The sequence below is a fragment of the Drosophila virilis genome, chromosome 3 (assembly GCF_030788295.1).
Source record: "Drosophila virilis strain 15010-1051.87 chromosome 3, Dvir_AGI_RSII-ME, whole genome shotgun sequence".
NCBI lineage: Eukaryota > Metazoa > Arthropoda > Insecta > Diptera > Drosophilidae > Drosophila > Drosophila virilis.
The window spans coordinates 14325882-14338406 of record NC_091545.1 but is presented as its reverse complement, the minus strand read 5'-3'; the positions used below and the strand labels follow the sequence as shown (position 1 = coordinate 14338406).

Below are 12525 nucleotides of genomic sequence, written 5' to 3'. Positions count from 1 at the left end.
TGTGTTCGCGCTATCAGATTGGTAGCTGTACTTTGTTGCATTTTTCTGCTGCAATTTCTAACTGGTTGGGGCTTGGGCTTAGTCTCGTCTTAGTCTCGCCCTCCACTTCACCATGAGCCCTCCCCGCCTTCCCCACTCGGTGTTCCTCTTTCTATTTTTGCTGCTTCTTATTCTTCGTTTTATTTTTTCTACTCATTGCCGTCGTCTGTAGGCCGTTGACGTCGCTGAATCGCATTGAGTGGCGTTCCTCTTTGTCTGCCTGTACCCCCTCTCAGTTATCAGCACCCCACCTATACCCCCTTGCATTGTTGACCCTGCGCGCCACTTATTGCAGTTTCCTCTTGCTTTCTGCATTTCTTTTGCTTCGAAGCCCCACAGCGCAAAGTACTCAACCCGTTTTTTTTTTTTTTTTGCCATGGAGCACAGCTCAGAGCTAAAGTGGGGTGCCCTCACTCTCTCTCTCTCTCTCTCGCTCTACCGCCCTCTCTCTGGCTCTTCGCCCTGGTTAGAAGTGGGCGTAGGCCTTATTGTTGCTGCTGCCTCCGAGCACTTAACCGCCTTCCGTCTTTTGTGTGTTTTGCTAGCTGCATTTTTCACACTCTCCAACCAGAGTCAGAAACCAACAACAGCACCAACCGCAGCCAACGGACCACCTGACCGGCCAAGAATTCATGTTGCGCCTTCCCTTTTTCCGGACGCGTCGTCGTCGTCGTAGGCCCGCAAATGTCATTTAGACGGCGGGCAGCAGCAAATCTTTCCCCCAGTCTGGTGAAATATGCAACGCAAATGTAATCATTATTGATTTTGTGGCCAGCCTGCCTGCCCATGTAATACCAGCCCCTGCTACTTACACTGAGCGAAAAACTTTGCGCTTTGAAAAGAAACCTAAGTAAAAGTTAAGATTTGATTATTAGAGATATGCGTTTTATATGAATTGCTTACTTAATTATAATTATATTTTGTATTGTATATAATGTGTAGTGTATATAAATTTTGTAGATTTTATGGGCTTAAAAAACGTAAGAAAAGCATGTTTTTTATTATATTTTAATTTTTCTCGAACTCTAATCTGATTTACTTGAATTGAGCACATTAATTTCTCGCAGTGCAGTCGCAATCGCATTTAAAGTTTAAGTCAAAGTCCCCGCACGCCGCTCGCCATGGCTAGTCACATTAGTATGGCAGATTATCCGGGGCTGTCAGGTCGCTTGCTGCTAGCTGCTTAAATATGCAAAACGTTGCTGCTCGTTGGCTATTTGCGGCCGGAAAAGCAACAATCTTAACGGGGTAGAGGAGGTGGGGTTGGAGCTAGGGGTTGGCCAGGGGTAGCAGGAAAGCCAGAAGAGTTAGTAAGGTGCGGCGCGGTGCGGGGGCTAAATGTCGGGTTTGCTGGAATAACTGCGGCTCTGGCTGACAGACGGGCTTTGCTCGGTAAGTGGTTGCGGTAGAGGGGGATGAGGGGTTGGCTGGTGTTGGGGCTGAGCGGATGGACACAGGACACTCTCTTGACTCGCACACATTAGAAATTTAACAGGTTAATGTCCAGAGTCGTAAACGAAACCATTTATTTATGCCATTTGCACGACGGCGTTTTCGGGCAGGATTTGAACTTGCAGAACGTTTCCTGTGCTCGTAATTTACATAAAATATATGTGTGAGCTCTCTCTCTCTCTGTCTCCCTCTCTCTTTCACTGTAAAAATAAAAAAATCTCCGAACCAGATGCCAGTCGCTGAGTGTGAGCGAGACATAGACCTTGAAGGGCTTTGATAATAACTACCACCCCGTTCGCTGGCTGCTTTATCGGAGCACCGCCCCCTCTATCTCTCCTTGTGGTGGAGCATATGATGCGTGCCATAAGCTTAACATATATACATTGTCGTGCAGCTTGTGCTTGCGAGGAGTGGGGCACCATAGCTGTCAGATTTGTCAGTCATAACTGTCTGGGAGCATAAGGGCGCGCACAGGAAGTTACTTGCGGACCAATGGGGCTTACAACTGAGCATAGGCAGAAATAGTGTCACATCTCTGTGAGCAGCTAAAATGTTATTACATATAGGCCTGTGATTATTTCGACAACAGTTCTTTGCCAGATGATAATCATCTAAATATAAAGATTTAATGTTATGAGTTATGGTATAAATATGATTTACATAAATTGTATGACATTGTACTATTTAAATTGTTGTCTGTATGTTCTTTTATACCAAATTTACTTTTCGCTTCAAAGCCAAAACGAATTTTTGAACAGTGCCCTTCTTTGCGATTCTCATGAATTCGAGTAAGCCTTCTAGGTTTCTATGCGCCTTGTACCAATAATACGTGATGTTGGGCATCTACTAAGTTTATTTGATTTTATGCATAATCGAATCTGTATGTACGTTGGTATGTTTCAATGTATATATGTATGTATGTTGTACAGGTTATGTACATTTAATACTTTTAACTTTCAAAAGCAATAAAAATCTCTAATTAAAACTATAATCTTAAACTTAGTATTGTGTTTATGAGCCGTTTTATTTGATTTAAATTAAGTATTTTTTATTGTTGCTATTCTGCCTCAAGACTTCCTATCCTACAACAAATGTGCATTAATATGCGGACATAGACATAGACACGCACATGCACACGCACACACACAGACACACATGGATAATGACTGTTCATTAGGAACGCATATTTGCAGCTGGCAAATGATAACAAATCACGTGTCGGAAATTCTCGACTGCAAACTGAATCGAAGCTAATTTTAAACAGCAATCATTGGCGCTTATCGAGAACGCATCTGTAGATACCAAAACACGTGCAATCAGCCATAAATGCATTTTGATGAATGCAGCTGCATTCCACGAAATTTCCATTAATTCTTGGACCTATATATACACTATTAGTCCACGTTCAAGCCCAGCATCCAGCAGATACATTCGACATTCGCATCTATCAGATACATTCGACAGCAGCCATATGTATCTAGTGCTTAACCAGTTGCATTGCATGACTATTTCTAGGAATCTTCGGGCTGTCTCTGTTGTTGTTGTTGTTGTTGTTGTTTTGCTAATTACAATCGCAACTAGCCGCAAAGGCAACATCGGGCCAAAACAAGAGTCATTGATTTTTCCTTAGCTGTCGCAGCCGTTTAAACAGTTTTTCCATTTTTGTCAGTCGCCTGCTGCAGCTTTGCCATATTTGGCGCAAAACAAAAAAAACATAAACTCTGACAAAGATTTTTCTTTCAAGGAAAAGCCAATTTGTCTTCACAAAACAATTTTGTTTTCTGTCGCTTGTCAATAATTGAAATCCCGTTGCGACTCACATTAAATAAAAAACAAAACTCGATGCGAATTAAATGCAAATGTCAACGTATTCAATTCTGGCCACAATTCTTTGTTGCTTCTCAAAAATGCTTTCAGTCAGCAGCTTTTGGTGCGGCCAACCTGTTAACATTTTATTCGTTTTTTATTTTTATTTTTATTTTTTGCTTATGATAATTTACAGACACGCCGATCTTGTTTGTATGTTAACTACAATTTGATTGTATACAAAATAAGTTGTTTCAGCGCCGAGTCAAATACCAAAACAAAACACAGATAATATAAAATATTTATAAAGCGTAGGCGCTATCAAAGGGGGTATAACGAAATTGTGGACGCATCTCTTTTCAATAAAGTGTTTTGATACACCAAATATAAATGTCAATGATAGGCATTAAAGATACCCTAACTAAAATATTAAAGCAGGCTTATGACTATAGATATTGTGGGTCTATCAAGTCTAAAAGCCTGTTAGCTTAGTTTAGTTTTGTTTATAGGGTATTGCCAGTTCGAGCATTTGTGTTTATATCACTTTAGCCTGCTCATAATTAGCTCATGTACAAAATTCTTAAAATGGGGCGTATCAGTTTTGTTAAAGCGGCTAGCTGCTTCATCAATTCGCTGATAATTGAGCTCTGGTATTTTTAAAGCTTATGATGTTGATAAAGATAGTGAAGAAGCTAAGTTAAGTCAAGAAAATAGGTTAATATAAGATTGATAAAAGTTAATCATTAATCAATATAAACAAAAAACTTTGGCTAATTATGGACATTATAAAGTTGTTCTACTTTCATGAGCGTCTCAATTGCAGCGCATTTAAAAAATGTTAAACACAATCAACTACTCTTTTTGTTGTTTAGTTTTTTTTTAAGCTGTTTATTTATTTTTTGATTTAGTAAACATTTGTTTGGCTATTAATTATTCGCAATGCAAGTATCTGAATCATCGAGAGATCATTTAGCGCATCTGCCCACATGAACATCAACTCGTTCTCACACTCGAGACTTTCAACATCTCTCTTTCTAAGAGTCTCCCCATCTCGTTCTGTCGCTCTCTCTCGGTATTTGTCTCTCAGTTTTCTCTCTCTCTCTCTCACTGTCTAGTCTGCTAATCGCATTACATATGTTATTGTGCTCAATAGCGATTCCAGCATTGCCTCCATGTGTTGACTGCGACTCGCTCTCACACTAGTCGCCTCTCTGTTTATATGGCTTTAATGATATCTACATATCTATGTGCACACATTTTTTGTTTTGTATTATTAACCGAAATGTGCCTTAGTGTTTATGTAGTTGTTGTTGCCCAAAGTATTTTAGCCGCGTTGTACGCATTTTCATTCATATCCAAATGGTTTTCGTTGCCGTTCTTCTTGTTGTTGTTGTTGTGTTTGGTTCGGTTTGTGTACATTGTTTGTATTATGTTATTATCATTAGCTCGTGTTGTTGTTTGCTCGTTCGCACTCAGTATTTCCTCTCAGCAGCAGCAGCAGCAGAGGCAGTGGCAGCTCAGCCCCAGCATCTGGCCGGCAAGTTCATTAACTTTTTGTTTTGCAGCGGCAGCGGGAGCAACAATTTGTCAAAAAGATTTTGTCCGACATGCGATTTTTAAATTATGCTTTCGATTTGATTTTTCCATTTTTTAGGCAAGCCATATTTTGTTCTTGTTTTTTTTTGCCCAACTCTCAGCTTTGACCTATATGGTGCGGATTATATTGAGTATTTTGTTTGTGTTTGCAGCCAAATGCGTCCGGCTATTATTTGGCCAGATTTGCCACAGTTGCCACATTTGCCACATTTGTTGGTTAGTCTTGTTTTTGATTAGCACTCGATATGTTGGTCTTCTCACCCAACTAATCGTCGCGCCGACTTACTAGACTACCTGTTGTGCCGGTTTACTTATTTTTTGGGGCTACCAGTTCCGTTTCAGCATAGTTTAACGACGACTGACGTCAAAAATCGTATCTTAAACGGCAACAAAAAAAAAAAAACTAAAATACAAAAAGTATCGGTTCAATATCATCACCTGCCTGGAAATTGACCGCGTGCTTTTTCATTTCCTTATGTTTCTCTTCAGACAGTGTAATTTTCCATTTCCTGTACAAATAAACAGGTGAAAATTTTCATTCAATGATTTTCCAGCTGCTGTAAAAAAGCAAACAAATTGGTTAAATCGAAACATTTTTACCTGATCTATTTATACAAAATATTTATCAAGTAGTTTTCACGATTCATTTTGAGCTATTTGATCTTTCAAATACGCTAAACATCTATTGATTTATTTATATATGTATCTACTCTTTTTTTTTTTTCATTTTATTAAGTTCATTTTTTTTTGTTTATGTTTAATATGTATTTATTCATTCCAAGTGAATTTTTGCGAGAAGCTGCGCAATCATTTTATGCAAAACAGCTGAAATACTTCCGCAATAATTTATATTTATATATTTGGGGCTTGGCTTAAAGCCCCTTCCTATTTTAGAAAAGTAAATAAACAAAAAAAAAACTGACTTACTAATTGTGTACATTTATTTTGCTTCTTCTCGTTCACAGGTACGTGTTCTATGCATTGATTTTGTTTCCAGCCCATTTAACAAAAGCTCACAACATCTTTTTGTGTAAGTTTAAACACATTTTAGTATAAATGCGCCGTCGCCTGCCCATAAAACTAGCTTTATAGCCCGGGTGGGCGAATCGAGTTCCAGGTAGCGCGATTTATAAATTAACTAGCGCGTTCGAGCACATGTTTTTGTGCTTACAGATTCATCAATCTGCCTCAGTTTGCATTAAGTTATCAACAAGTTGATTAAAATGCTTGGCTACAGCATTTTTGCGTTCACAACGGAAGAGTTCTTTAGCCCAAAATATCGAAAAGAACATCAAGCTGTGTCAGAATATAGAATACACAACCGAGAGAAATCGACCTCAATGCTGCTAATGTGCTGCTCAATTTTTGTAGCCTTAACAGCTTAATAGATAATTAAAAAAAATTCACAAATTATTAGAAACTATGCCAAAATGGTTATTTCCGTCCGGAGACGCCTTTAGCAACTTGTATTCCTATAATTCACATAGGAGCGAATGGTTGTCTAAAGTTAACAATAATATTGAACGACAAAGTAAGGATATCTTAGGCACGCCGAAGATTTGATACCCTAGTAGACATTTGCCGTTTGCAGATGTGTTAGGAAAAGAATTGTTTGCCATATAAGAATCTACTTTCCGGCAGATTGTTCACATGGCAGCTATATCATCTGGTATTCAGATGTTGTTAAAATTGTTCATATACATGAGGAGAAACTAAAGGATTTTCATACATGAATCTACTGTTCGAACGATCGAACCTATGTCAGCTATATATGATACAGTTGTCCGATCTTGAATATATATATACATATATATATACTTATTTTGTATTTGTATTCAATATTCAAAGCTCATTTTTTAAATTCCCGTTCAAAAAGACCAGCTAGCTTAAGCTGAGCTTGTTCTTAAAGTTAATTGTCCGTCAAGTGAATTTACTTTAACAACTATCAAGCCAAAAAATTATAACAAGCTGCTGTTCGCAGCGAATAATTTCCGTTAAACAGAGGCGCATTTAGTTATGTTATGTGTTATGTGTTTATGTTATGTGTTTTATATACCCTGCTTTTCACTCAATCACCGCCTTGAGCTGCGGTCTGCTATTTAAAAGCATATACACTTGATTTCGACCAAATAAATATCATAAAACGTTGACAGCCTTCGAGCAGTGAAAATTCATTTACGGGTTTTTGCTGGCTTTCTTTTCAGCAGCCTAAGCAAAGCCAAGTGCCACAATAAGCAGAAAGAAAAACTAGTTTTTTCTACTTCTTTGGTTTTTCTTCTTTTTCCAATAGTTGGTAAAACTCTCAGTACACGACATACTTGGGCTGAAAACTTTTCTTAGCCTCGGCTGTGGCCAGCAGCTGCGGCAGCAAACTCTCCTCGTATCATGTCAGTCAGCCTCTGGTTCATTCGTTTGGATCTGTCTGTCTAAAAGTTTTCCATCATAATCTACTTAACTTTTGCTGCAATCAATTGCAGTCTTGTCTCTCTCTCTCTCTGTGTGTGTGTGTGTGTGTGTGTGTCTGTGTGTAGTTGTTGTTGCTGTGTGTGTCGCCTCATTGCATTTGAATTGCAAAAGCCTCTTCAGACTGCGACGCTGCTCTCTCACCCATATTTATGCAATCTCTTTGTATAGATACAATGGCTAAGAGCCGAGCCATGAGCGATACTGCCTGATTTCCAGTATTGCGTTAATAGAGAAAAGTTGTCAATGCCTTTCCAGTTGATGTTGCGGATGCAGCATGGCATCTGAGAACGGATGTATCTGCGCTGCTGGTTCCTTATCTCTTTTGCAGCTGAGAAGAATGAAGCAGTTGGAACATTTTGCAGAATGCCTGCCAAGCTGTCCTACTGTCAATCAGCTACAGTCACAGATTTCAGATTTCAGTGCAAGTTCTGCTTTTATACACACATACACAAATATGCATTCACGGCGATATAGATACAATATCTTATGGATGCATTGAAGCGTATTTGCAGCTACCTCTCAAAGCTATTTCTCGTTCTCGTTTGCTCTATCTCTCTTCTTTATCTGCGATTTTTGCTCTTAACAATGTCATTTTATATATAGATATATATATATGTATATATATATATATATATATATATATTTTTAAAATGCATCGAAAATGCATTACACTAACAAACGATTTATTTGTGCTCAATATATGTACTTACACATTTTTTAAATTATTTATTATTTATATTAAATAATAACAAAAACTTTACAAATATATTTTATTTATTTTAACGGAACAATAATCTAAAATCGGATGATAATAATAGGTATTTTCTAAAAAATATATATACATATATATATTTCACTCATTTAATATTATATATTCTTCATCTAATTTTTTTTTCAACTGTAATTAATTGAAAGTGTCTTAAGGTTTTGTAAAGCAATATCGGAACAAATTTAGCTTATTTGTAGCTTAAAATTTGATATTAACTTGTAATTTATTTCCCTTTAAACTTTAAAGCTAAAGTTTAGCTATTTAAATTAAATTGAACTTGAAATTAGTTGAGAATAGCATTTTTTTAGTTTAAATTCTATTTGATAATCTTTTTGTTATCATTCTTTTTTTCTTTCTTTTGTTATTGTTTGTTTGCAAATGTCAATACATTTGCACTGTGCAACGTATTGTAATCTAGTTAATTTTTTTCTGTAGTGCATTTACGAAATTGTCTTTTGAGCTGGAATTGAGTGCGACTGTGAATGGAATTGGGGCTGGGGCTGGGGCTGGTGCTGAGGTTGGGGCTGGGCTGGGGTCAAGCTTTGTGTCGAGGCGTGGGACGACCCGCTTTAGACTTAGTTGCGGGCTCACCTATGTGGCCATGCCTATGTATACAGATGTTTATCTGTAGCAGTAAATGTGTACGTGTGTGTGTGTGTGTGTATTTGTGTATTGCACATCTTGTTGTACCCAATTGGCACATGCCTTCTCTCTCTCTCTCCTCTCTCTCTTCTAGCTCTTGCCAGCTCTCAGTATGTGCACATTTGAAGATACAGCTTTAAGTTTTGGGCTTTACCTGACTATTTGCCTAGCTACTTTAGCTAATTGTTTTGGATAGTCATCGGAAGCTGCTAAATAACTCGAAAGATCTGTGCGAGTATCTCAAGAGTGCGAGTGCGAGTGCGAGTGTATCTCAACTGCACGAACGTCTCGTTTGTGCACATAATTGTAATTGATAGTTTGACTTTTACACACACACACACACACACACACGTTCAGTCACAGTACAATGTGCATAAGCTAAGGGCTTGTTTACCTCTCGTTGTTATTGATGCTGTTTGTTGCAGCTGTAATTGGATACTTAAAATGGGCCAAGCCAAGCCAAGGACTTTATACGGTCGTGTAACAAAATACAGTGTATAAACACGTGTGTGTGTAAGACAGAGAGAGAGAGAGAGAGTGTGTGTGTGTGTGTGTGTGTGTGCTTTGAACTCTGATATTTTTGGTTACAGAGTAAAGCTCAAAGTGCAAGCATGTTGCACAGGCAATGTTTCGTATACGTAATATCCGCTTTATATTACTCATACGCCAATTTCAACAAACTGCGCAACAAACGTACAAGCGAGAGAGAGAGAGAGAGAGAGTGCACGAGCAAGAGAGCGCAGTTAATTATGCGCATCTTAACTGTAAAGTATCTAACAGTTCGTTTGAAAGTTCATTGTGCGTTGTCGACGCTTTTCTATCGTAAACTCAATCAAATGCTTAACTTTTCTTTTCTTGTATTTGTTTTTATATTTCATTTTTGCTGCCTCGCTGCGAATTCTGCAGCGACGTCGCAGTCGCCGTCGCAGTCGCCAGCTGCGTTGGCAGATTGCGTGTGCTTTTCGTTTCGTTGGCTGTTTTTTTCCCCCATTTTTATTTTTTTTTTGTGCTGCTCAGTTTGCTTTTTGCCTTTTCATTTTGCGTATATCAAGCGTTCATTGCCCGCGTGCTCTGTGCTCGCCTCTCTGTCGTGGTGTGTCTCTGTCTTGCTGCAGTGCTTTCTGGCTGCATTTTGAGTTTTGTTTTATTTATAACGCATACAATTTGTTTTTAATCTCTTTTCATGCGAGATTCGCTTGATGGCATTTGTTTATGTTAAATGATTTGTTCGTTGTTCGCGAATACTGACTGTGGTCCGCGGCTGCGTCGATTGCACTGTGAACTCTATGCGCCCGAGTTAGCTGTGTGCGTGTGTGTGTGTATCTGTAACTCAAGGTCAATAAAGTGACCTTTCAGTGATTTATGCTTTGATTGCGTTTGTCACTTATTTTGTGTAACCTTATGTTCGATTCCCTTTTGCAATTTATTTCTATTTACTTATCCTAGCCAAACACGTGCTGTCATCGAGCATTTATGTACACTGTCGATAAGAATCGAGGCTCTATTTTGTTCTGGATCTTATATCGATATGCTTATGTTAAGCTTATCGAAAGTGAATGTTAACACAGATAAGGCAAACAAATTATATGCGAGCTATTTAAAGCGCGCACTCTTGACTTTTATGAACAGATCTGTTTTGTTGCCTAGCTAAAACTTTAGGCATATGAGTCAATTCAGAATGCACGAGTGGAATGTGCTTGACTGAGAGATACGCTGTTTCCCAATTGTTCAACCAAAATCTTTGTACTTTATGTGAAATACTTGAAAAGCTCTGCTTGCTGTTAATTCTCTTTGCATCATCAAACTTCGACTCTGCTATAATTATGACTAATCAATTCGTAGGGCATAGAAAAAAACACTTTCTCACTTGATGACCTTTTATCAGCAAATCGATCGACAGCGTAATTAGACGTTCATGTAGCTGGCTGTCGCTTGTTACCACAAATTTATCGCTAACTCAATCGGGCTGTTAAATATTTATACAAGCGCTTAACAATTCTTGTATGCAATAACAAATAACATAACTAATACTCACCACCACCCAATACCCTACACACTACTCTAACTAAAATCTACCACTACCAAGTGTTAATCTTGACAACAGATTGTTTATCAATTTATGGAACTAGTCGTCGACGTCGACGTTGACGTCGTCTTTTGTTGTTGGGCCTATCGCAATGCATGCCGTGCATTTAATCAGTTTATATATGTGTATGTACAGGGCTTCGACTAAATGGCCCATGTCTATATAAACACATTTATGTATGTATATATACGCTGTGTAAATACTTGAGTGTATATGTGTGCACATACTTACGAGCACTGACTGTAAACCCCGCGACTCTGGGCTGCATTTTAGCAGCTTTAATTTCATTTCAACTGGCCCAGTACAACAGCAACAACAACAACAACAACAACTAGAAAAAGCTGTTTTACATTTTATTTTGCGCTATTTTTATTTACTTGCGCCATGCGTTTTGCTTTGCTTCGCTTTGCCCAGTGCTTGAGCTGTTGTCTTTGCTGCCTTTTTGCATTTTTACTTTGGCCTGCAAACTATTTTTGTTTACTATTTACTTTTGTGTCGCCGGCTACGGCTGCGGGAGGGTGGAAGGTGAAGGGGTTTGGTAGCAGTGCCGTGCTGTTTCTCTGCGCTTAGTGCGTTGATATCCCGACCTAGCCGGCGACAATATTTGTTGTGCACTCGAACAACGCAATGCGACTGGGAAGGAGCAGGAGAGCGAGCAGTACCAGAGACAAAGGCCAATGGAAAGGCGCGCCGCCCAGTTCTCTCTCTGCGAGCCCGCCCTGCACCCGTAAAGCGACTGTTTCCCGCTGCACAGACGCAGGCTAGGCATTTTGCAGTTCTCGCACAGTGGTATTGATGCTATGGTTTATTTAAAGAAAAAATAATAAAATATAATAATAAATTAATCATTTTAAATTAAAATTTTAAGTTATCTATATTTCTGGCTAGAAATAAAAGTTTTACTCACTTAAATAACTTATCTAGTTTTTACTGTAACGAAGTAGGTGGCGTATTATTTTAAAAAGCTGTGAAATAGAAAGGCAGTCGATTGTTTTTATATCTCAATATATTCTGCTTGACAATTTATTGAACTGCAGTTGTGGTTGATGATTTTTTGTCACATTTTGATTGTTTATAAAAAAGCAAGTGAAACCCTATAGGTGTTTTTTTTCTCGATTTGGTCTTTAAATTATTTAACTACTTTCTTTTATTTGCTTCAACTCTTTTGTTTTCTCTGGCACTCAACAGATTAGATTTGATTTTCATTTCTTCAGTTTTCCATAATGTCGTTTCCCACGCTGTCTTTATTTATGTCCCCCCAATGACACCACTGTGCCATGTTTTGCTAGGTTCACCAGCTCCGCCGCCGCCGTCGTCTCACTCTACGCCACGTTTTATGCCGCACTTCGTCTGCGTGCACTGCCTGGCAGATAAGTTTCTTGTTGTTGCTGGCGTCGTTGCATGCCACTCGCAATGGCGCAAAAGTTCCTAGACCACTCCAAAAAAAAAAAAAAAAAAGCATAAAAAAGAACACAAAATTTATATGCGCCGTCGCGCATGCAGTCGCCGTTGACGCAGGCAGCGCAGCCAGCGTCGAATGTTGACACGTACAACGGCAAACGTCGCGTCGCCGCTGCCGTCGCGCCTTGTATGGCTTTCAATGGCAGCAGATTATTAATATTGCAAATGTATGTGCAGCAGCAGTCAGAGCAGATAGAAAGAGAGAGAG

General features: G+C 38.7%; 1 protein-coding gene across 9 annotated transcripts in view; it reads left to right on the top strand.

Moving 5' to 3' along the window:
- The window catches only part of mub (poly(rC)-binding protein mub), a 94581-nt gene that overhangs the window by 42157 nt on the left and 39899 nt on the right, over positions 1 to 12525 (top strand). Inside the window, exon 2 of one of the 9 annotated variants that reach the window (XM_032435046.2) lies at positions 5859 to 5923. The exons of the other annotated variants lie outside the window; for them this stretch is intronic. The gene's annotated coding sequence lies outside the window, so the exon portion shown is untranslated. The remainder of the gene's footprint in view (positions 1 to 5858; positions 5924 to 12525) is intronic. 9 annotated transcript variants of the gene reach the window in all.